This window comes from Pezoporus occidentalis, unplaced genomic scaffold (genome assembly GCF_034315485.1).
Source record: "Pezoporus occidentalis ecotype Australia unplaced genomic scaffold, CSIRO_AGI_Poc_V1 ctg8, whole genome shotgun sequence".
Lineage (NCBI taxonomy): Eukaryota > Metazoa > Chordata > Aves > Psittaciformes > Psittacidae > Pezoporus > Pezoporus occidentalis.
In genome coordinates, this window is record NW_026916158.1 from 9,288,626 (window position 1) to 9,314,249 (window position 25,624).

General features: G+C 46.2%; 1 protein-coding gene across 6 annotated transcripts in view; it reads right to left on the reverse strand.

The window, feature by feature from the left end:
* Positions 1 to 25,624, reverse strand: part of TNIK (TRAF2 and NCK interacting kinase) — a 163,161-nt gene that overhangs the window by 134,910 nt on the left and 2,627 nt on the right. The window lies entirely within an intron of this gene.

Here is a 25,624-nt window from a genome sequence, read left to right on the forward strand (position 1 = left end):
CTAAAGGAAAAGGAAGGGAAAAGAAAATAAATGATCAGTATGTTTTAAATGTAATAGGAATTATCTGCTATTAAAACTTATGTTTTCTTATGCTTGGAATAAAACAAGCTAACAGGCAGGATGCAATTTCTGACTTCAAAACAGTGTTTTCCAGGTATATTCCTGAGGTCAGCAGCATTAGAGTTATTTGGCCTAAGCATCATTTTTGGTTTGGTGCATTCTGGCCTTTGACATTCTGGTTTATCAACTGAGACAAGCAGATTTAGGGCAGCACTACATGAGTGCACAGTGATTTGGAAGGTAGCACTGAAGCACCAAAACCTATCCCCAGACCTCCCTCCACCCAGTGTGTGTCCTGCTGGGGAAGGGCAGTCGCACACAAGTGCATACACGTGTGAAAGCTGGAGCACAGCCACCAGCACAGTTAAAATGACGGTACAAGCAGAGAGGCACAAGGAAGGGTGGGGACAGAATAAACCAGTGCTGCTATTTTCTCCTCTAGGTGGGTTTCCCCTTCCAAAAGCTTATTTATACTCTTCTGTTCCTCCTCCTATATTCATCACTCCAATTTCAGATAGCGCAATCCCCCTGGAAGCTGGCAGATACAGAGGCATGACAGCACTCGGGGGTCTGTGCACCCACCACCCACAGCACTGGTGAACCTGGCTCCCACCATCCACCCATCATCCCTAGTGGAGTTTTAGTCCCTTGAGCTGTTGAATGACTTGGCATGCCATGAGCAAAAGACTGCCAGCTGCAATTCGAGAGAGTGCAGGAGGATCAAGTAATGGCTCCAACAGGCAAAGGAGGATCAGCCAACAGCACCCCTTAGAAGACAGGAGAGGGACACCCATCACCACATGACATAGAGGCATCATTCATTACAGAGCCCACATCAGCTTAAGAGGGCTTCTGGGGTCAAAAGTCAAACACTGGCTCTTTGTGAGCAGCTGAGGAGCAAGCTTCAACGTACTAATAAGATCGCACGTAAATTAATCCAAGTCTTGACGCGACTGAGGCAGCTTTCTGCCCAGCCCAGAACACGTACTGCCACATACCTGCCTGGGTTCAGCACACCTCCACAGCAGGGTCACTGCAACCCCTCTGATCATCCTGTGTTTAGAAATGCCACATCCCATTTCTGCCTGTTCCTCCATCACTTGAGCAGCTTCCCCAGGCTGCCATGTGGGAACCCCCAGAGAGCTCCAAGGGTAAGAGCATCAGCTCAGTCTCTGGTGGGACCAACTGTAGCAGAGGGCAGGAAAGCGGTGCTGAAAAAGGTTTGGAAACCACTAAGGACACATCTGCCCTGGTGCAGTGGGATGCAATTCCCCAACTAACCTTCAGGCAGGCACTTGGCACCACAGGTGAAGCTGGGGCACAACAGGTTTCTAGCATGCAACATCCATGTGGTGGCTTTACTGATTTGGTACCAGGCAGCAAAATGCCGTGAATGGATGGGAAAGAGAACTGGTGGTACACTGGGCTTCCATGCTGGGCGAGAATGGTAGGAAGGGAGAACATGGCAGCAGCTGCTGTATATTCCTTGAGCTTCTTTCTTAAGGGTTGTTCTCTGCAGTGCTGAAACAACTCTGAAAGAGGCTTTTCCAGTGCTACAAGTATATCTATTTTTGAATATTTATTAGGAGATTAAGGGAGAAGAAAGCTGTGCCTAGGGCAGATGATCAGCGGGTTTGGAGAAACATCCAGGGATGCAGCTGGCCATTTTTGATAAAAAGAACTCCTCTTTGCAATGTGTTTCCAACCTCCTTCCACAAATCCTCAAACCAAAGAGAACACCCTCCCACCATTCCAGGCCACTTCTCACTCCTCTAACATGCGTCAGATGTGGTGTGGCTCTATTAGGTTTATCTGAGTTCATCCATCACCTGCCAGCCTCATGCCTGTCTCCCCTGCCACCATCTCGCTTTGGCCAGGGCAGCTCTGTGCTGGCCAAGGGCAGCTCACGCACAAGGAAAGCTTTCCCCATGGCTCCCACCATCCACAGCTCCTGCTCCAGCTCCCACCTGTGGAGCAATTTCTCTGCTGCACATTTTTCCAGAAGCATCGCCAAGGTAACTGGGCATCGGCACAGTGCTGAGTGACACTTCTCCCTTGACTGTTGGCACGAGCAGCCCAATCTCACCACAGCCATGGCAACACACTGGGAATGCCAGCAACACGCTGTCAGCGAGCAAAGCCATACTGCCCTCCTCGGCCTTGCTCCTTCCCATGCAGCAGGCAGCTGAAGGGACAATGCTTGTTCCCAACAGCTACTGTTAGTGCCCAGGAGTAATGTGTCATTAATGGCTCTTCCAGAAGATACACAGCAGAGGATGGGGTGGGCGGGAAGCGGGGGATAACCCTCTTTCCACTAGTCTCCCTTGGACCAGTTCCTACAGATAAGAGCTTTGCATTTCAATAGCTGATGGGGAGTAGGGAACAAGCTGTCCCTGGTACCTTGTGCCCCTCAAAGCCCCAGCTCAGGTGCTTCAGGAGGGTACCAGAGAGAAGTGACAGCAGCTTGAGCAGGCTGGAGTGAGCAGCAAGAGCGGAAAACATGGAGGCACGCTGCATGGAAGCTCTTCTGTTAGCCAGGGAAAAAGAAACCCACCCTGCACAGCTCTGACCAGGGACCAATCCAGGCCAAGCAGGGAGTAATCTCAGACCAAATATAGCCTGTGCTGCAGATCAGGGCTCACAGCAGCGTACTGCATTGCACTTGGCTGGGGGTGGCCTCAAAGTTCATTAAACACAGCTGCTTCCAGCCTAGTGCTATCAACTTCTGCTGATGCCCTGTTCCCCATCAAAGAAGGACACACAGTCGGTGAGGCTGCAACCCTCCTGCCACAGCAGGCTCCTCTTTCCACACCCAGACTGCCTTCAGAAATACTACTGATTTCAATTTTTTTAATGAAAACATCTGAACTAAATAGGAAGGGCATAAATAAAAGGAAAAAATGAGGAAAAGAAGACGCACTGTTTAAAACAGGGTGAAAGAACCAGTATTTAAGACAAACCCACAATGATTTTCAGCTGTCTATTAGCTTCACACAGAAAAGGATTTGTACAGTTGTAGTAGCACAGGGCTCTGTGAAGAGCCCTTATACCAAGGTACGGTCCTTCCCTCCTCCCTGCCCAAACAAAGGAGGTGACCAGAAAAGCAGGCAGGAGTGAGAACACAGGTAAAATTCAGCACCAGCTGGGGCTGTGTTCAGGAGACCCTGACCTCCATTCACCTCAGCAAGGCAGGGCTGACTTCAGAACACATTAGCTCCAAGCACTAGAAACTGAAACCTCATCCTGGGTCCATAGGGGCCAGCAGCACCATTTGCCCCCATGACAGGTTCAGGAGGGGCAGCCCCCAAACCCAGGAAGGGGCTGTAGAGCCGCAGGGATGCCAAGGGACATTTGCACATCACCCGCTACCAGCTACTCCTGTTTTAGACCTCCAGCAATGCACAGCTAGGCCATTTCCTGCTAAGGAAAGGAGTTTATTTTTAGTTTAAAAAGTAAGCTTTGCAGGCTCAGCACCCTGATCCCAGAAGAGCCCAGCTGCAGCTTTCTCCATAGGAAGGTGCCACTGGCCCCAGCACAGCCACTTGCCCACCCTGGCACACAAAGGCCCATTGAGAAGGAGTTACTCAGGATTTGTGCCAGAAGACATAAGAGCAAACTGAGGCATGGGGCTCTTCACAAAGCAACAGAACAGTCAACAAGAGCATCTTTCAGTTGCTCATGGGATGGGAAATGTTTTATAGTGGCACCCAAGGAAAGGGCTGCGCAGACCCAGTGGTCCTGCAACCAGGAACAGGCTGGCACCCAAGCTCTCCCATGCTGGGATCTGACCAGCTGCAGCTAGAAGAGGCTCAAATTCAAGAAGGAAATTGTTATGCTCCTCACCCACCTCCCAGGAAAATCAGTGGTACTAAAGTCTTGGTAGCTACAACCAGTCTGAGATGCAGAACAAGGCAAGAGCGTCATCTTTTCCAGCAATATCTTGGGGAAAGGGAAAGAGGGAGTCCACTTTATTTCAATAAACAGTATATTTAAAACCGCTGCATTATCAGAAAAGGGACTTCTGTACGTGGATGATAAAGCAGGATGCATCCAAATTTCAGCAACAAAACACACATCCTTTTTGAAGGGCTTATCGGCATGGAGCACACAGCAGCGGGGCTCCTAGCAGTAGGACGCTCCCGGTTAAAACCACTCTCTCTGTCTAACCCAGACCCCAGCAGAACTACAGCTGAAGGACTTCCTTGCCTACACTGTGACATCTCAACAAGTCCAAGGCACAAAAAAGCCAACACTTTGCTTGAGGAGACCATTTAGAGAGTAATAGCCATATCCAGGGCTAAGTCAGCTGAGGTTTGAGGGCTGCAGGTGTCTTACCAGTGTTGGCTATGGTGACCACTGAGTTAGTCGATCACCAGTTCACAGACCACCAGTTGGATGTCCTTAAATAGTTCTTAAATATAGCCATGCAGATGTCCACAAACAAAAGGTGCATTTATACACAGTCTGTACATCAAATTTGCTTGTTTTCCTTGAAGAAGCCTCATTTTTCGCCCTTCTAGCCCACACAAAACGTATGTAACAGAAAGGGTTACATGAGGGGACAGCAGAGAGATGCTCGGAGGGAACTGAGGGGCACACCAATTAAACCACGATTGCTGTGAATGCATTGGAGGGGAAATGAGAGATCAGAGGCTCTATAATCATTGTGCACTTAGTCCCCCAATTCTGAGCAGCTAATGACAACTTCCAGCCAAAAATCATGGAGATAACCAGTCATTAAGCAAATGTTATAACCCTAGAGAAGGAAAATGCACTGTTAACTGGAGGAAGCACGCAGTTATGGGTCAGTAACAGAGTAGCATCCCTAGGCACTAGTTAGCTGAAGCAACTCCATGGCACTAGAAAGGTTTTTTTAATCTTCACTAAGAATAAAGCCTGTGAACTAATGTTCCCAAACATAAGGATTTTACAAGCCTCTGCCTTACAGCTCTGTAATAAAGCAGCCTCAACAGGAGACCCCATTAAACTGATCAGGCATCCTCAAGAACCAAAGCAGGCTTACAAAGCCATTTAACTTGTGACCCTCAATACTAGACCCAGTTAGCTCCATCTGTGTGCAGGTGCCTCTGCTTAGACAAGTCCTGGTGGTCAAAAGGAGAGATTCTGGCATTGGGAAGCACCGAGGGGTCATTCTACCCAAAGAGCTGGCTCTTGTAAATTAATGACAGCGCAGGAGAGCTGAAATCCCACCCAGCATCACAGAGCTTGGCAGGACGGCAATGGGCAGCACCCTCCATACAAGCAGTGTCTTGAGATCAGGTGTACGTACACAACTGCCTGGAGAAGTCAAGTCTTCTAACCCCCCAAGCTCCACACAGGAGAGGAAGATCACAGGAATGTGAGAAAGGCTTTGCAAGAAATGCAGAGGAGACAAAAGCCCTTCAGCAGTACAGTTCGATACATAAAACTGTCATTGGGGCAATGTATTTCTAATTATGCAAAACATCATTCTGAGACCAAGTATAATGATCAAGCCTTTCGTTCTCATACTACATACTTGTCCAGGTTCTGTCTCCCAAGGCCAAATGCCCAAGCTAGGCCATGCTCTAGGAAGCCATCCTTCATGTAGGCAAAGTCAAAAACCTCACAGCCATGTGTATCTCCCAAGTATCAGGACCCAAGCAACCTCAAGCCCTATCAATTCAACTGCTGTTCTTTTTGAAGACACATCAACTCACTCATTCTGCCATACTTTTTACAGTGGTTTCTACAGCAGGAATTTAAGCATTTGTATGATTTGAAAAAATGAAGTCCAGATCTCCAATAGCTATCCAATAACAGGATGTAGTTCAGAGAAAATCTGAGGGGTTTGAAGGGTACTTGATGATGTAGTTGCTTTTTAGTTATCAACTAGTTGTCTCCATCTTCAAGGTACTTCTGATTAACAGTCCTGTAACATGAAGATGGACTGCACAGACCAAGAAAGGATTGCTAATATAGATGCAAAGCAGGAAAGCAGAGGCTAAAGCAATAAAATATTGATCCAGTTACCAGAAACTTCCAGAAAGAGAATGGGGACATTACTTTTTTTGCTTCAAACACCGCCTTCCCATCACACAGACATCACCCTAAGCCTGCCCATTAATTAAAGCAGTGCAGAATAACACTCAACAGGCTGCACAGGTATTTTTGATATATTTTGCTTCAGCCAAGAAATGACGCAGAACCATGCTGGACTACTAGGTGTTATTCAGTCCTCACAGAGATTGCTTCATTTCATGTCTTCTCCTCCTAGCTTTGTACTCTTCCCCTCCTTCGCCCACCCATCCAGAGACTCACAAGACAAGCTATCATCAATGCCATCTACCACTGCACCTCCTGCCTACTCAAGCAATACAAGCTGCTCTACTTGGAAGAGTAATAAGGAACTTGCCAAGGGTTTTGTTTTCATTTTGAAGAAGCAGTTTGTCCTCCCTCACCCCCAAACACCCAGCTCTGTATCTGAAACGAAGATGTTAGTCAAGAAACAACACTCCTAGATAGCATAAGAGAAACTGTTGTCAAGACTAAGTTATTAACAGGAGAAAAAATTCTCCACTTGACAGCTGAGAGAAGCCTGTTTACAAATCTATTTGAACCAATCCTCTTCAGCAGCTCTTGAGGAGCCGCCCCTCCAGCCCCTGCTGAGAGCCATCTCCTTTTCCGAAACCATACATCAGCTCTCCCGGGTCTCTCTAGCTTTGCACGGCAGTAAAACTTCAATTACCACATGTGCACCTCTTTTCTTCCCAAAATGTTAAGACCTGCCAATAGTTGGCAGCAGCAAAATTAAATGAGAACTAATCACCATGCTGGGCTTTTCAGTCAATAAAGCTGGATTACTTCTTCTACCATTACCAGTTCAATTTAAGAACTAAGTGTGGATTTGTAGCCATCAGCCAGCAAAGGTATAACCAACACCACCACTGAAGGAAGCAAGAAATTCCCCATGTACATATGCAGTCTAGTCCCACTTGGTCCTGCTGAGGCCAAACCACTAACACTACAATATACTGACCATTCCAAATTTCCTGCTCATGGATTAGCATTTGCACACACTGAATTAGAGTTCATCTGACCTAGTTTCTCCTTCCTATCATGTCAATGGAAAAAGCAGACATTCTGTACATCATCCACAAATAAAAAACACAGGAGCTCCAAGACAGTAAGGAACACATACAGGCTTGGAACAAAGATTTTTTCCAAAACAAGGTGATATATTTGTACACTGCAAACAGTGGGTCCCAAAGCCCAAGATGCAGCACTGATGCAGGGTAACAATGACTTACACAGACATATACAAAGCTAACCTTCGCCTAACAGGGCCCACTGGAGCAGTCCAGTCTAAGGAAAAGCCATCCACCAGCCACATACACTAATCAAAACAAGGGTCCAAGCCACCCCTACATGCTTCAAAAGCCTGACCTAAGCATTGTTAGCAACAAGGTGACTCCATCTCATTCCGATGTCACCCAAGCAATGAGCTTTAACTTGAAGCTAATGGAGATCAACATCTGGCGCCCATGAGTCTCACCATGGTAAAATGATGCTGACTGAAATATTCAATAACCCTTAAGACAATACAATTCTACTTATTCGTCATCTGAAGTTGGACTTCCTCCAAATCAGACAATCCTCTCATTTCTAAAGCTCTACAGCACATCCTGTAGATCCCCAGGACAGACTCCACTAATTGTTTGCAGTTGTATGATAAGCCCTCTTTCCAGTTCACAGAAGACTGTTCCTCTAGAAGAGCTGGAAGTCAATCAGCCCAGAAGCACCAGCAAAAGCACTACTGCTAAGTGAACTCTGAGGTTTTCCATGCAGCGTTAGATGAATGCAGCCTCAGTACAATCAGCCACTTCAACATATGCCTAATTCAAGCACACAACTTCAACAGGACAATATATAAAAGGCCTGGTAAAGTTCAGTGTCTCTAAAAAGCAACAGTGCCAATTATAAATCATACCTATAGTCCCAGAAGATCTAAAGCCACTACTAGTATTGTACCACACTTCTTCGGATGCAGGCATCAATTAGAGCACAGCAGCTGGACACTCTCCTCACTGAAGTCAGTTATCTGCAGTTTCAGACCAATAAGGTATTATTCCTAAATGTTTCGATCTCATCCCTCTGAGAAATTAAGAGTTTCACCTTGGCCAGCAAATGTTTGCATCAAGCTGAAACTGCTATCTACTAGCAAATGCTGTCTAAGGGTTATGGGGTCTCAGAGGAGCTGGTTTAATTACTTACCAAAGCAGCTGTTTCAGGAGCTACAGCTTCTTAACATACCACTCCTAGAGTTACACTCTGAAAAGCAAGGTTGCTGCCAAGCTCACACCAAAAGGAGAGAGCCTTCCCTCGCATCCAGGAGAAAACAAAAACCAGCCTCCCAACAGCAGGTCACATTTGTGGTTTCATCTATGGATGTGTGTAGGGGTGACAGCTCACAAGCCAGTTTGCACCTTTACATGTCACTGCAGACTGGACCTCTGCTTCTGAAGCCCTCTCCGGAGACGCTAAGGTCTGCCATCTGAGATTGCTTTTGTCAAGAAAATAAAGCCTTGCTCCAAACTTGTAGCGAGAGCTGTGACCAGAGCAATGCCTTAAAATGGGAGAACGCCGTACTTCCACATGAATTTAAGAGCAAGAAAAAGCAAATCTATTTTAACACCCTTCGCTTTTTAAAAGCAGGGTGGCTTTGCACCTCTATGCTTTTAACTCACGGTTGAGGACATGGGCTGAGACAACCAGGGAAAAGTTGACAGGGATAAAAACCTAGTGTCATTGTGGCACCAGCAACCTATAGTCTACAGCCTTCGACAGCAAAGATATGTGCAACAACTGCAGAGACCTGTGCAACAACCATCATGCAGGTTCAGCAGGTATGCATGCATGCATGCCAAGGAGACTTAAAGTCAAGGGAGAGATGAGAAGTCATCTGGGCCAAAGCTGTGACCACTCACATTCACCCAACAGCACCAGATGAGCATCATGGCCAAAGATACTGGGAGGGTTTTGTCTTGTGGAGCAGCCAGGAACCCTTCATGACATCTGAACACAGCAGGAGTTAACAGGTCTTAAGAGAGACAATATGGGTGGAGAGCTTTTGCCCATCAGGAATCAGTACATCCTGGTTTAAAGTGATTGACACTACTTTTTAATGTTTTGAGGAAAACAAGGCACAATCCCTACAAACATGCCTGGAGAAACATCACCTCCATGCTGGAGTCAGGTGAGTTTCTCACACCAATCCAATTTTCACAGATCACCTGGAGATGGAATTATCTGATGGTTTAGTGCTTCTCAAAGAGTTTACCCACAGCCCGTCACTTGCCATCAGCTTCTTACGCTTGGCTCTGTAGGGGTTGGTTAGCAGAAGAGAATCACAACTCTCTGGTACCAATAGTTTCAAGACAAAATGGGGAGAAAATCACATCAAATTATTGAGCATTGAACTACTTTGAGAACTCTGAAAGACAGACTGTAACAAAACCAAAACACAACTATACTCAATAAGCTCCCAAAACCATGCATTAAAAACACATTTTTACATAGAATTGCCTTGACAAAGTAGCAAAAATATTTAAAATAATATCAACTATGTTGATTTGTGTGTTTCACATCTGGACCTTTCTCACCCAAGAGTTAACAAGTTCCAGGGAAGGGGGAGGGAAGGCTTCTCACCTTTTTCCTACATTTCACAGGCTGCTTCCATTAATGACAAACTGCGGGGAGTCTGAAAGTTTGGTCTTGACAGACACTCACTTAAGCTGGTCCCACAAAACACGGTCCCACAGCAGAAAGCAAGCTCCTGCCTAATGTGTGCCAAAAATAAATTTCAAAAGGCCTGAAAGTCAGGGACAATCCAAAGTTGCTGGAAGGATTTGCAAGATTTTTTTGCCAGATCATAAAGTATTTCCCATAGCCAGACTTCAGCATTTCTTGGTGGCTTCTTACACTGTGAATCACTCCTGTAAATTCAGGGAGATGCTTTTTATTTCAAATCCCAATGTCCCAAATTACAAACAGTGAAGCGATATGGCACAGATTATTTAGTTTAGTTCATTTGACACATGCATTACAACAGCACTACAGCTAAGACAAAGGGGAGGCACCTCTCTCACACAGGCATCCTAGCAAGATGCAAAGCTGCTTTTGCTTTGCACGTCACTGTGATGCCCCATAAATCCAACCACCACCTTTTGCTTTATGGGATCACTCGAGCTCCCTGTCAAATTACAGCCCCGTGACACCTCCCTGCCTTGGGAGCTCTCTGCTGGCTCTGGTCCCTGCAGCCAGCCGTGACAGACTGTGGCCTCTGCCTAGCTAGAGCTCCATTTTTTCATTAGCTCACACAAGCAGGATGGAAACATCAACACAGCATGAATGCAGCAGCAAACCAAGCCCTGTGAGACCACAGGTACCAGACTGCTGGGGGCCATTACGAAACAGGAAAACAAAACAGGCAGTGAAATCCATAATACCTATATTTTCAACAGAGATATTCCACCCAGCAGCAGACCAAGCTCTCCAGCAGGCACAAAGTGCCCCAGGAACCCAGCATCCATTGCTTGTCCATCTCACCCCTTCCCGTGGTCCTTCCCCATCTCAGGCACGGGGCAGCTCTTCAGGTGCACTTTCTCCAACCCAAGAGAGACAACTGCACATCCCCAGGCAGGATTTGGCCCGCAGTCATAAGTGCTGAGATCAATCATGTGGGTGTAAGGATGTGAAAAGGGGATGGGAAACATTCATAACTACTTCTAAATTAATTGCTGTTATTGTTACATGATTTCTAAAGTCTCTGGGGCTAGGTTTTATTTTAGAAAACTATGAACATATCAAATTAATCAACTTAAAATAAATGGGCTTGATTTATTTATTTTTGCTGTATCTACTCCTCTTTAAGCCTGGCAAGTCACTGCATTCTTTCCATCCTGTGAAAGAAAAAGAACTGGGGTTTTGCTTTATTGTTATTTTAAAGGAATCTCTACAAAGCTTATGAGTAGTGCAAGGTGAAATCATGGCAAAGGTATGCTGTAAAGGAGGACAAGTACAAGGCTGGAGCTCATTTCCACGTGCTGCAGACACCGGCTCTGTGCTGGGAGCCCACCAAGTCTCATCACACAGTCCAAGCAAATTAGATCTATTCCCCGACATCTCAGACATCCAGAGAGTTGAAAGATACCCTACCACACAGCAAAGCCTGATGAGCAAACAACAGGGGCCACTCCAGTGCAAGACACCTAGTCCCAGCCACAATGCTTGCAGAAAAGTCCTGCAAGCAAGGGAGAAATTTCATCTCTAGCCAGTTTTCACTGGTTTTGAATCCTCTGGAATTTGGGTCAGCATCCTTCTTCCCTCCTAACACCCTTCCCTCAGCTTCAGCAACACAGCAATGCCTCTGCCAGCAAACTAAAAAGAAAAGCCCTTGCATATATTATACTAAAGAAAATTAATCTTGTGTTCCACAGAATATTAAGTGGATTACATCCACAGCCTCAAAGGAGAAAAACACTGATTTCCATGTATCTTGTGCTATTATTTACCCCTATTATTTTTTCTAACATTAATAATGATAGTTTCCTGTTATTTAGTGCAGAGCACAACTGGCTCAACAGACGAAGCAACAAGAGCAAGAGTGGGATCTGTCAGTGGCCATGAGGAAGATCAAACCACTGTGGCACTGTTGCTGCACGGGACGATGTTCAACAAAGCCAGCTTCACTTTTTTGGACGACTTCATGGCAGGATCACCTCTGAACATCCGTATCACCTTGTAAAGGTAATAGATTAGCACAGATCCCTTAAAAGAAAATTGCTAACATCCTATGAAATGTGCCATTAAACTAGATCCATCAGAGATGAAGAGATGGACATTTATGACCCCTGGGGAATGACAGGGGAAGAACAACAAAAACCTGAGGTGCCTGATGGCAGAAGGGAGCCCTGACCCCCGGCTGAAGGAGAATGTCACCTCCCCGGGTGATCCCTGCCACGCATGGGAGCATCAGCTCCCCACCCATGGGCACTGCAGCCACCACCAGCACCCTTCCTAAACACCCTCACCAGCACAGGAAGCCCAGCCCTCCGTTCCCAGCACCCCGGGTAACCATTCAAACCACTGTGAAGTGCCACCAGCTGACACCAGTTCTACACTGTCTTTGCAGAGGTGTTAATGACTCCAAAGCACAAGACTCAGATAAGCAGCTTTAATGCCATTTAAATGCTTACCATTAGGAGAAACTGAGAGAGCTTGCAAGGGCCACACTCTCAGAGGAAAGCATATCCACTGAGCTGCTGCTCATGTGGGAGGAGTGTATATTACTCAGCGTGGAGTAAGCAACATCAAAGCCTCTCCAAAAGGATGCAACCCACTGGCAGCAATGCAAACTCAGCCCAAGCTTTCCTGAATATTTCACAAGCAAGCTGATAAGTTTAAAAGGCCAAAAGGAGAGTTCTGATGATGCTGCATAAAGTAAGGAAGGAAAGAAAAAGAAATCTCAGGATATGTGCTTCTTTCTAGACACAATACACAACCAAGAACTCAGCCCCGGCTTGACACAAGAAGAGATGCATACTTTACATTGACATCTTGCTGGCCTGTACAGGGAAGAGGAACTCAACTTTTCAGCCATAATTCCCAGACTTCATCCCCTTTTTTAAAGTTCCCAGAATAATCTGAATTCTACACAAATGTCAGACCTGATAAGAAAAACCTTATCAGATGAAGTAACCTACAGCTTCCAGTGTGGGAAAGACAAAGAGCTAATGGCTACAGAAGCAGATAAGGGTGCTCATAACCAGAAATCAAATCCATGCAAGAGTTTCAGCAACAACACGCTGTCTCAGAAAGTAAAATACATAGCACAACAAACTGCCAAGACACCCTAAATCCTCAGAGAGCTGTGTGCAGCATGCAGCATCACCTCGTTCCACCCAGCAGACCTGACTGGACCTCTTCTGCTCAGAAAGGAGGGCAGCTGCAGCAGTTTTATTGTAAGCCAACTGTGGTGTGTGCTCAGCTGAGCTCCTTACAGCCCCAGGCTACAGCAAGGAAGACAAATTACTATGAGACCAAGATGCTTTTGTAATCCTTTCCTCCTCTGAAGACCTAATGCATTGGGAAGGAATCTCTCATTACCCTGGGAAAACAGATCTGCAAACACTCTAAAAGCCAGGACAGACTTTTCGGTTGAGGTGACATAAAATACTATGCTACTACAATTCACACTGTGAGAAAATTCAGAATTCTGCAATTGGATCCACCAAGAATTCCAACATTCAGGCCTAAAGTTAACCTTGTTACCTTCAGCATCTATTCCAGGGCCCAAACACTCTAGTGCCATGTCTCACCGTTGCCAGAAATCTAGACTGTTCATACTCCATATTGAAACCCACAGCAGGATGCACAGTTTCAGGCTGCATTCCCTATATTACTTACTCTAAAACAGAGATACAAGATGTGATCCTCACCCCTGAGTCCTTCTAAGAACTCTAACCCATTGGGTATTGTTATTATTATCTTGACATCTGATTTACCTCCTAAAATTGACACCTGCAAGTTATTTCCCTTCCTTCATGTCCCAAACCTCACTCTACGTTGGCAAGTATACACGAAAAGCATTTACTCAAAGGAATTTACTCATCAAGTCTTGCAGACACCAAAACCACAGGTTATCTAATCTTAGAGGAGCACAGTTTAATGGCTACAGCACAGGATGAGAGGCCAGCAGGTCTGACTTCTACTCTCAACTCTGCCAGGACTGCATCACTTGTAAGTGAATCTAGGGAAGATGCTTGACCCCTCCTCACCTTAATTTCCCCTGCTATGAGACTACCCTAGCATTCCATTCCTCACAGGGGATCTTATCTATAAACTCTTCATTAGCATCTGAAGAGAGTTACGCATCTCCGGATGTGTATGTAAAGGAAAGCATGAAAGAGTGGGGAAGCAGCACTGGCCAGGGAGCTTGAAGACACATCCTCTTCAGTGTATTCAGGCAAACTGAACTGCATCACACTCCACATCTGTGCTTGAAGAAACATTTTAATACTTTCACTGTGCAGGGAAGAAAGAAATCCAACAATTTATTCTTGAGACGGCTCAGAGCAAAGATCAAATTCCAGGCCTTTAAGTCAAGAAAAATCATGCAAGATTCTTCTAACAAGTACCAAGAGACCCCACCACCTCTAGCTAGTCACCTGCAGGATTACCCCACAGGCAACACCACCACAAAACCAAACAACCTTCCTTTCCCCCCCTTGCTCTGGATGTCACTGAGTGGCAGAACCAGACCAATCAGAAAGAAAACTAGAAGTCTACTCTTACTGTCCTGCAAAAACTGGATTTTGGAGGTGGGGAAAATCCAGACCCAGCACAGATGCTCCCACAGATAAGACCAGATCCCAGCTCATGGAGCCTTGCTTACAACATGATTCCTGCTTGGCTCTGCCCTGGCAATGCGTCCTTTGACAGGGGCGGCACTCTAAGCAGGGGTGCAGAAAGGGCTGCTTCTGGTGTTAAACAGAAACTTCCTGTTGGAAAACAACTGAATATAAACAACCAAGGTAATATTTTAGCTCTTTCGAGAAGGAAGGAAACTCACCCCATCTGGACCTGTTCCCCATCTTTCTCAGTTGCCTCAGCTAGCCCTGTAAGTAGGTCACATCAACTGTACCAGTTCCAGCAGCAGTTACTGTACCAGTATGGCAGCAAGACCTTTGCTCCCAAGATGGGTCCATAAACCTCCTGCTTCCTCCCAGCGCAGAGAAAGACAGAAGACATATCCACCCTAGTCCGGCCACATGGAACAGAAAGGTCTCAGAGGAGCAGCTGGCTCAAGAACTTGAAAAAAAGGAGAGAAGAAAAGCTCACTTCTTTTAAAAAGAGAAGAGAAAAATGTCCTGTTGTTCTGTAATTAATGGAAAGCAAAAGAGGTTTTATGGACTCATTGAGAAACAGAGGGTGAGAATTAGAAAGCACATTTCAGCATTTCATGATCACAAGGTAAGCTGCTTGCATAATACTGACAAAGAACATAAATGCTGATATCACAAGGCAGTTATGAAACTTGGGTTTTAAATGCTGAATAACAGTAACACAGTAATTAACCCTCATAAATTATCCCCCCCCACAGCTGCAGAGTAGGTGCTGCAACCTTCCACTAAGGTGTGACTCTGGCAAGGTGCACACTGGCAGATGACCCTGCTCCCACCGCCTCACAGCACCAAGGATCCATCCCATCCCACAGCCTCATCACGAGTCACATCGCTTCTTCAGACCTACCCTAAGGAGGCTTCAAGATCACATCAAGGGAGAGGCTCTGAACCTGCGAGGAGCAGGGAATGAGGGAATAAACCTGAATAACTGCACTTTGCAAATTAACTCCTAACCCCTGAACAAACTTCTGAGCCTTCCTCCCAGTGGTTTTTGATACAAGCACGTGCTCTTCTGAACTGCTCCAGTGTGACCAGGACACCCAGTCTCCCTACAACACACATAATACAGAGCAGCAAAATGTCATGAAAATCAAGGGCAAACGAACATAGAAGACCGTCCCTCCCCTCCCCCTACCACCACTTCTATTTTTAGGCAGCCAGATTAGCTTGGAGCAGTTTTATTCATTTCTGATAATGAGCAGGGCTCTTGCATCTTCTCTCGAGGACATTTCCTCTGCGCAGGCACTTTGCTTTACGCCAGCAGCATGGAAGAGGTCACATCAACCGGCAAAAGCAAAACCACAACTTGTTGTGAAAGGGTATTCAGAGAAAGCAACTCCAGCTTTGAACTTATGCCTCATCTCCCTTGTCAATCACACTGGTTCGGGGGTTCTGGGGGAGGATGGTCTGTCGCCCTACAGGGCATCCCTCCCTTTGAACCACATGATCTACCTAGTGTAATGATCTATCTAGTGTAATGCTTTTACTCCATCCACTGATGTAAAAGCATCCACATCAAAGGATGTCAGCTGGTACACCTTGGAAACACAGGTCCCCATGGAAAGAACATTTGGCCTTCCCAGGTCTGAACGTGTGGAAGACGTGATGGAGGGGCAGCCCAGCCATCTTTGTAGTACTCTACCCCAGCACAAAAACCACAACTTCACTCATGGCAAAGAGACTACGGTCCTCTCAGGGCACTGCCAGGTCTAAGGGCCAGTCAGGAGACCACCCCAGGAGCAGATGGCACCGAGGAAGCATAGAAGATTGGGGTTCCACCATGCTGGCAGTTTCTTTTCAGGAAGAGATGCTCCTCCACCCCTCAGAGATCTACTCCTAAGGTTCTACACATCAATTTCCTGCAATGCAACCACTTGAACGTTCATTGTCCTCTAGCTGCTTCAGATCGCCTTGACAGCAACATCTGTGTGCAAAGCTTTCCTCCTTCAGTTCCACTCCTTCAAGCCCCAACCCTCCATAGTCCTTCATCACCACCTTCCTATTTCCTTGAGGACCTTCCCAGTGCTGCACAAGGCAGCAGGATCTGGTAGTTCAGTCTGGACTACAAACAGGCAAGGTCCAGAGGGCAAAACACACCTTGTACAAGCAGATGGCAGAAGTGAGCAACAGTGGAGGTAGACAGCTTCTTGCCCAAAAAATGAAAGTGTGGCAGAAGCAGCCTGGGTATCTCCAGCTGCTGTGCTGCATCACTTGGGGAAGAAAGAAGGTGAGGCCTCACATATTGCTCAGCCTGGAGAAGTGAAGGCTCTGGAGAGACCTTAGGACAGCCTTCCAGTGCCTAAGGGGGCCAACAAGAAATCTGGAGAGGGACTTTCTACAAGGGCCTGTAGTGACAGGACAAGGGGGAATGGCTTTAAGCTGGAAGAGGGCAGGTTTGGATTAGATACTAAGTTCTTCCCTGTGAGGGTGGTGAGGCCCTGGCACAGGTTGCCCAGAGAAGCTGCGGCTGCCCCATCCCTGGCAGTGTTCAAGGCCAGGCTGGACAGGGCTTTGAGCAACCTGCTCTAGGGGAAGCTGTCCCTGCCTACGGCAGGGGATTGGAACTGGATGAGCTTTAAGGCCCCTTCCAACCTAACCCATTCTATGATTCTGCGTGATTTATCACCACTTTTTCTTCTGAAATTTCAGTAAGATACTTGGAGTCTACTTGCCCTTTGGATTATAATTTTTCAGAAAGGCATTTTTTCTTTTCCTCTCCCCTACTTCTCTACAGTGATGAGATCTAGGAACAAAATATTCCCCACTCAACTTCTGAACTTCACAGGAATTCACGATCACAGACAAAATCATCAGGCTTTTGACAAGTTAGAAACCCTTTCCCAGGAGCAAGATGTCCCTCTGCCGTACCTTCCTCTTATCTCTCTGCTGCGCGAAAGGGCAGAGAAGAGCATGCCTAGGGCACCAACACCCAGGCTGACCCCAGGAGCTAGTCTACCTATCCCTTCTTGGTGAGCTCCTGCCCCTGGTCACAAGCACCTTCACACCAGATTCTTGCTTTCTGCGGATTGCGAAACCTCATTTATTAAGGAAAAACACTAGTTCAATATACGGAAGCATTTAAGACAGCAAGTAGATGATTAACAAGTGAGTGCTCAAGTCAGTTGCTACAGGAGCACCACAGGTTCCTTATAGCCATAAAAACCTCATCCTGCACCTCACCTGCAGATATCAGAGGTGAGGAGTTCATGGAGAGATTGTGCCTGGCAGAGCCATCATTGCAGAAGACACAGCCACAGACCCCTAACTGCAGGTCTCCAGCCCAGGTCTCCCCATCAGTGGCATGTAGGGACCTTCCCAACGAGGATCTTGTTGCTACCTCTGGGTTCTCCCATCAGCAAGGCTGATCCCCAAGACCTCCCTCCCCACGCTACGCCCTTGCCAGGCAGCCTTTGCAAAGATGGCCATGGCTTTCCACACTCAACTTCACACCTACCCACCTCCCTCCCACCAGCACTCTGCAGGCAGCTGTGTCGTCTGGCAGGAAGAAGAGGTACCAATGTCCCCATGCTCCGGCAGCACCACATCAGTGCAGAAGGCTGGAAAGGAGAGGTACAAGGTGCGTCATGTGGCAGCTTTAAATCAAGGCCAAAGAAGAAGTAGTACTTCTGTTCAGGGCCCTTGCCTTTTCATGCTGGAGCCAAGTAAAGGTGCTTCAGCACTCTTATGTATCACCTATTTTTAGGCAACAATACCCTGAACACCCTTCTTCATCCTCGCTTTTATATCACACAATGAAGAAGTTACAAGGGTTCGGCACTTTCTCCGTAACAGGTCATCATTAACAAGTAACTCATATTATACTGCAGCATGAGTCATCTTGGCAGAGGTCACCATCATAAGTGACAATTAGTCTTCAATTATTTCCTTCAAGTTGAATTAAAGGTATATTGTTATGCTAATTCTACATCTGCTCCATCTTATCTTTCCATCCACTGTCTCCAGAGCAACCTGGCATTTCACCTTATGGCCCAAACTACCTCTGGAAAGAACTCTTCCACTGTGGTGTAGTTACAGGTTGTCTCAAAACATGGGGATGGCAATGGGAAGCCTTCTGAACTGGTTTTCAGCTATGGCATCTAATAGGTAAAGCACCTCTCCACCTGTCCTCCCAGCGCTGCTCCACAGGGACAACAAAAAGCTTTCCCTGCCACCTGCCTGCTCTCTTCACACTTTATCATAACAACCTTCCAAGGATCTGGAGCCTGCCCAGTGATCAAACACAACCACCTTCAGTCTGCCAAACCACACCATCACCTCCAAGAGCAGGTACAACGCCTAACAAACGAAATCCATTCAAACTATGCCCAGCGACACATGGACATTAAAGAAACTATTACAAACCATGAGCAAGGCAGCTAAAAGAAGAGGCTTTTCCAGCCATTTTCTAGCCAAGCAGTCCTACATTTTAAGAGGACTCCAGGTTCCTGATCAGGTCCCCTGATTCCTGCTCCCTTCACCAACCCCCACACACAATGTACCCACCACAGCTCCTACCCAGTGACCCAGGAGAAGACAGCATCCCTGTCAGGGCCCAGCACTGTCACTGCAGGGCACCTGGCTCACGGAACACAGTTCTGCCCATTAGAAAACACAGGCATTACCAGCCTGATCACAGTGGAGCACTCTGTGTTTGTATTTATAGCAGTCAAGCACAGTCATGCTGGCTGTAAGGTTCACTTTGGAGAGCATCAGTGAACTGCTCTCACTACTGGAATCCCATTTAGCCATTACAGACTCTTCAGCCATACTAACACACTGATCCCCACAGATTAGCAATAGGAAGAAGAGAGTCACTGCACTATTTACTGAAGCCAATCAATACATAAAGCCTGGAGATTTATTGCAATGAAGACAGCCTGTCTGCATCGCCAGAAAATATATTTAAATCCTGTTTAATTTTATTGCCTGGCCTCTGGTTTTGCTCCAAAAACACCGTTTCCTTGCACACCCATCTTTCTTTCACCCATCTTTCTTTCCCCCCTAAATGGTGGTATCTGCAGACATGAGAGAGAAGATCCCCACAAATACCTACCACAAATATTCAGTGGGAGGATTTAACACAAAACCCACAAGTTTAAGGGCAATGCCCCTTTCTTTTCAGCCAAATTTCATGTACATTAAAAGGTCTATAGGTAATTCAGCATCTCCCACATAAGTAAGGAGCTCAGAAAATTTTGTCCTGTGTTTTGAAGGTCTGCGTGCCAGGTATAGCAATACAGGCTGTGCCTTTCATGGGCACACGTTCAGCCCACATGCTGTCCTACTCCACTCAAGAGGGAATGGTTAGATCCACACTTATTTTTAATATACATTTTTATATATGTGTTATGTATATTTTATATATATATATAATAAAAGAACTTTTTAAGTGCCTTCACAAAACACAGCGTATCTGACTTGCTGCGTTTTGGGGGTGACCACCTGCAAAGCTGAGACACCACTTGGGTATCATGACTAGTGAGCCACAACTGAGGAGATCCTACAGACTGCACCAAAGTTTGTTCTCCAGTCTCATCTCAGTTCATGCTTTGGGGAGCAGAAGCATGGCAGGCAATAATCAGCAGGCCTAGTGCTCCTGGACCACCAGCATTAGAAGGACCACCAGCTACCAGGTAAATGCAGTTGTTGTGGGTACTGTATCATCTATATGGCCCAAAGAGAAATACACCTAAGAAAGACTGCAGTGAGGTAGGGAGGAAATCTGTGCCTCCACTTCTGCTAGTTTATCTCAAAATCACACTAAGCTTTTATGCTTGTGCACGAGACAAGAAGGAAGAGGCAAATATATGCTGATTTACAGGGAGATTTCTATTGTTGCCTGGACATCAAACAGTACCCAATTAGTCCTGCAAGGATGTGACCCACAAATTACGAAAATAAAAGCCTCCAAAGCTTTGATCTCTTGTCTTTCTGTAGCATGCTACAGCAATTATTAGGCACATTTTGTTAGATTCAAGCTGTGCAATCTCTTCCTCGGGAAAGACACTGCCACCTCCAATGCATCCTAAAGTAACCATCCTGCAGATTAAGGTCATGGTCCCAAACAGTCACTTCTGCCATGGACCAAACACATGACTCAGCTGGCAGTAGGCTTTTTCCTGCTGAGTTACAAAATTAGGAGCAAAGAGAATATTTATAAGGAAGGGGGGAAGAAGTGTCAGCCACCTAAATTAAATTTGATTCCCTGTTACTTTATGGAGGAATATACATCCTAGGCAACATCCCTGGCTTCTAAGAAGCGTTGCTTTCAGAACAATTAACTTCTTTTTTACACTGCAAAATGCCATTGCTGGAGGAAGCAAGCAAAAACTGTAACAAAAGGCTTCATGCACTCTGAAGCTGAAAACCACACATTCACTCACGTGAACAGAAACCCATCCACCCACCCTCGCTGCAGCAACAGTGCTTAAAACCAAGAGGATATTAAACTCTTACTGCAAAAGCTTTACTCAGAAGCACAACTCACTGTTCACAGCCCACTGCACAAACTAAGCAGCTACTGCGCTTGCCAGAGGCCACAGCTGTTTTCAGCCTGAGCATGTACATAGGAAGGATGGGAGCACACCAACCGCTCAGGTCTCACTTACTCGCAAGAGAGTGGTGTTTGCACGAAGCCATTATCATCTAATGGGGTTTCTGTAGCAGAGGAGGGTTGTTTATCTGCAGCAGAGCAAAGTGCATGCCTTCTGCTGCACTTGGGGTAACTCTGCAGCTGAGCACAGGGCAGTACGCACAGTTCGCTCACTTAGTATGGAAGGAGGAAATGTCAGTTCTCAGCCACGCAAGGTGCATTTGGATACTTCAGTGCTGCCTGCCTGATTACAGTCATCCATTATTTACCATGAACACACAACCTTGACCTTCTGGCAAGCACTGCAGAAAATTAACACGGAAAAGCAACATTCTTGATCAAAGGGGAGGAAGGTTCTCTGGTTTGCCATTACAAAACAAAATCAGGCGTGCAGAGAGACATAACCAAGTTCCAACTTCTTATCAGTGTTTTCCAACCTTGGTGGGTTTTCCTCTCTTTCCACTAGCATGCCATTGCAGGAGCAACCAAGGGCTGAGGCCCTACATGCTGAGCATCCTCGTCCCTCTGTGGGAAAGGGATGATTGGCCCCTCGCAGGGAAACCACTATGGAGGGGGAACAGAGAAGGTGAGTCTCTGGTTCCCAAGGACCATGTTTCTTAGACAACCCTCCTTAGAAATCTAAAGCAATTTACACAAAGAACATCACACGTCACTTATATAAATTGTTTTCCTGAGTCCAGAGCAGACAGCCCATCGATCTCAATGTGCAGCCACAGTTCAAAGTGACAAAAGGGAACAGAAGGAGAGGACATGGTGGGGAAGGAAATCAAAGCTATTGGCTTTATTAGTGGGAAATACAACCTCCCATTTAATGGAGCTATCAATGACTTAGACTAGTGGTTTTAAACCCACAGCCTGCTCTAATGGCTGCGTGAAAGGTTAACGAAGAAGATGCCTGAGCATCAGTAAATGAAAATCTCATGTGATAGAGGCTCTATGCTTCCCACAGGAGAGCAGGACACCTGCAGAGCAGCCAGAGCCGAAACAGTCGCTGGTGGGAAGAGTCAGCCAAAGCCCCTCCCAGCACAGCTCTGCCGTGTGTCTGTCCTTCACCCCACAATGCTCCTTGTCTCTTCTGCAGCTAACATGTGGAACAGGGCACATACGCTCCCCAGATACCCTTGGATGAGAAGCTGCCTTCAGGAGGTAGGTCCTGAACCCATCCCAGCTCCATCCTCCCCACCCCAAGACACAATAGCTTTTAGCAATGCTGCTCCTCCGTGCAGTCCATCCTTTTGCCTGTGGGTAGCTTTTTACTGAGGGGAAGCATGAGAAATCTAACAGGATTTTCCCCATTTATATTTGAGGCATGAAGAAAGGAGACAGGGATCAATACTCTGTGCTTGGTCTGCAGGTCAGAGGCAGAGAACTCCCGCTGATGCCTCTAAGTACTCTTACAAAGTGACTGGGGGTGCATTAGGAGCCAGGCACGGGTTTGCAGAGAGCAGCTCAGAGCCTGAGCCCAGGAGGTGATACCTGCTTTCACGTGATCTGGCCCTACATGAATGATGACTTCCAAGGACACCTATTCCTTAGCTGGAGATTCATTTGTGAAGATTTACATGCAGATCAAATGGAAACTTTTCCCCCTCACCCCATACAAACAGTACCAGTACCTCTACTAGAGCCTGGCAGATAAAAAGTATGTAGCAAGGATAAAAGCTTCCTCTAACTACTCCTTCTTGCATAGCTTAGAAATCAGCCGCTTTATTTTAAATATGCACACCAATGAAATACTCTTTTGCTTCAAACCTCAGTGAAACGCTCATGCTAAAACTTCAGCCTGCTCAAGAACATGGTTTGTACAAATTCACCCCAAATTACTAATTTTTATGGCTGCCCAGCACAGGAACACCAGTAAGAACATTCTGTGGATTTAAAAACACCCTATGCTTCCATGTTGTGGAAGATCTCCAAAGATGAGGAAGAGTAACCACAGCACCAGTGCTGAAGGACACATAGAAAACTGCAGAAGAGCAGCATCTAGACTGCATGCCTCCAAAAGGTGGGAAAAAAAAAAAACAACAATTAAAATCAACCATGCAAAAGGCTTAGACAGAAGACAGCCTTGTTTCCTTTCATGAGCACACACACAGAATACACACACATGTAAAAGGTAAATGTATGCACCGGTACCAGCACTCCCCACTCAAGGAATGGAAGTGAAATGCTGGGAAAAAAAACAAAGAGGGTTAGAGTGGAGCAGTGTTATCCCTTTGGGATGATTCAGAGACAGATTTGTGCTGCCAAGGTTTTACAGTGAAAAAAAAGGCTCAAAAATATACACGGACAAAGTCATGGTCCATAGTTTACACATGCACTGAATCACACTGGAAAAGGGCAGATGAATTCCCTGATGGAAACCCCCAAGAGTCTCTATCCTCAGGAATTATGGCTATATATGTTGAAGATATGTCCCAAATGTTGCACGGTAGCAGATCATGTAAAACACAGCATAAATAACCTTTTAATGCCTTTTTTTAATCTTCAGAAGTTATCTCTAGTTCCTCTTTCTATCTAGGAAGAAGGCGACCTTTGCAAAAGCTGCCCAATTTATGTTGGGCTAAAGAGTTTTTTAAAAGGTGCTGGAAGAAGAAATCTGACATAATGCTATCAGGATAATGCTCCTGAGTGGAGGCTTTCAGTGCTTATCCCCCCATTAGAACTTCTCCTAAATCTTTAATGATGCTGAAATATGCCATAAACTGATGAAGTTCTGGAAACAAGACAATGCCAGCATGTTTGAGTTTTGTGGGGTTTTTTAATAGGAGAGCTTTTATCTTCATTGACAGTGATCAACGAATGCAAACAAATGGCCACTGAAACTTCACTTCTATACAAAGCAAAGCTAAAGGAAGAGTAGTGACATTTTTGGGTTTCATCCAGTTCTTCCCAGCAACAGCTAATACCCACCGGCTCCTTAATTCTGTGCTGTCTCCTCTCCAAGCCTGAGCGTTAAAGACTCCAAAACAACTAACAATTTTAGGATTCAGGTCCCACAGAGTGCAAGGTCAGCACTTTCCTAAAGTAAATAACAAAAGCTTGGGTTTTGTTAATGAGCTCAAAACAAAAGCAACATTCAGGTACACGAAAACAATTGCTCCTTCCCTAAAAAAGGCTGCTTTTAAACTCCCAGGCTTGCAGGAAACCCTCAGTCAAGCCATACAACTAACACAAGCCTTGCCAGGCTTGTGAGCAGGGGGAGTTGCTTGCCCCACACTGGCCCCACCCCAGGGGCTATCATTCCCTTGAGAAAGGCTTTCCTCCCAGAGAGCTTTCGTCACCCTACATACACCTTGCAAAGCACCCCAAAGCACCCAGCTGTACTAGTTACTGCAGAAGAGCCTGCTGCCACTGCTGGAACATCAGCCAGAGGCCCAGCCCTGCAGATGGATACAGCAGAGGAAAAGCTATTGACCTGAATATTTTAGAATCAAGGATCAAGGCCACTGCCTTCAGCAAGAGCTGACAGGCTCTTGCATTTATCGAGACAAAAAAAAAACCCATCCCAAACCCAGCCCCATCTTTCTGTTTATTCTCCTACAGAGATCAGCTGTGCATTTACCAGAGAGCACGGCCCACTGCATCCCTCCTCACATTCGCTTGCTCTTATTTTATTGCAAAAATCTGCTCCTCAAACACGGCTGTCAACAGCCTGTGTGAATCCCCCTGTTAATCACTATTCTACTAATAGCACTGCCAGGTCACCCGGCTATTAAACGTGCTGAGTGGACTAGGAAAAATATGTCCTTGCCCACACAAAAGAACATTACAATGTAGTTTATCTTATCCCCTTGTCAGTATAATATGCAGCACTACCTGTTCAATGGCCTCATCATTTTAAATTACAGTTTTCTGCAACATTAACAGTACTCATTACCAGCACCACCACCAGCAGATCTCCATTTCAAGAATCCTCTGATGTCGAAGGTTTCACCCTATCCCTTCCTCTTAGCCCTCTGCACTGACACAGGGACATTTGGGTACCATGGCAGCACGCACGGTGAACAATGATGGATAGAAACATGTCGCAAAGAAGGCAGGAACCAGCCCCAAGTGCGCTTACTCGATGCACCAGGCCGTGCATTTTAATCAGAATTCAGTGCTTTGTTCCTGTCCCAGCCACCAGCATGTCAAATAGATGCACTGCTATGGTGGAGCCTGACTGTGTGGTCAAGATAAACTCTGGGGTGGGAAGAACAGAAGCTTCTACTACCTCCTATGTTACCTTTAATCCCAGCTCTACAAACCCTACCCTGTAAACTAGTGGGTAGAGGCAAGCCAGACGAATGATGGTGTGCAGGGCTGTACTTGTGCCAAGCCACACTCAGCCTTGAAAAGCAGAGCACAGTCTGGTCCTGCAAACCCACCTTCTCCCCTTGTAAGAGGAGCAGGGAAGCCAAAGCAAAGGACAGGGCGAACTGGCAGTCAAAGGTCCACCTTTTTTATACGCATTTGCTTGTTGTTCATAAAACCCAGCCTCCTGGAACATTTCAGTGACTCAAAC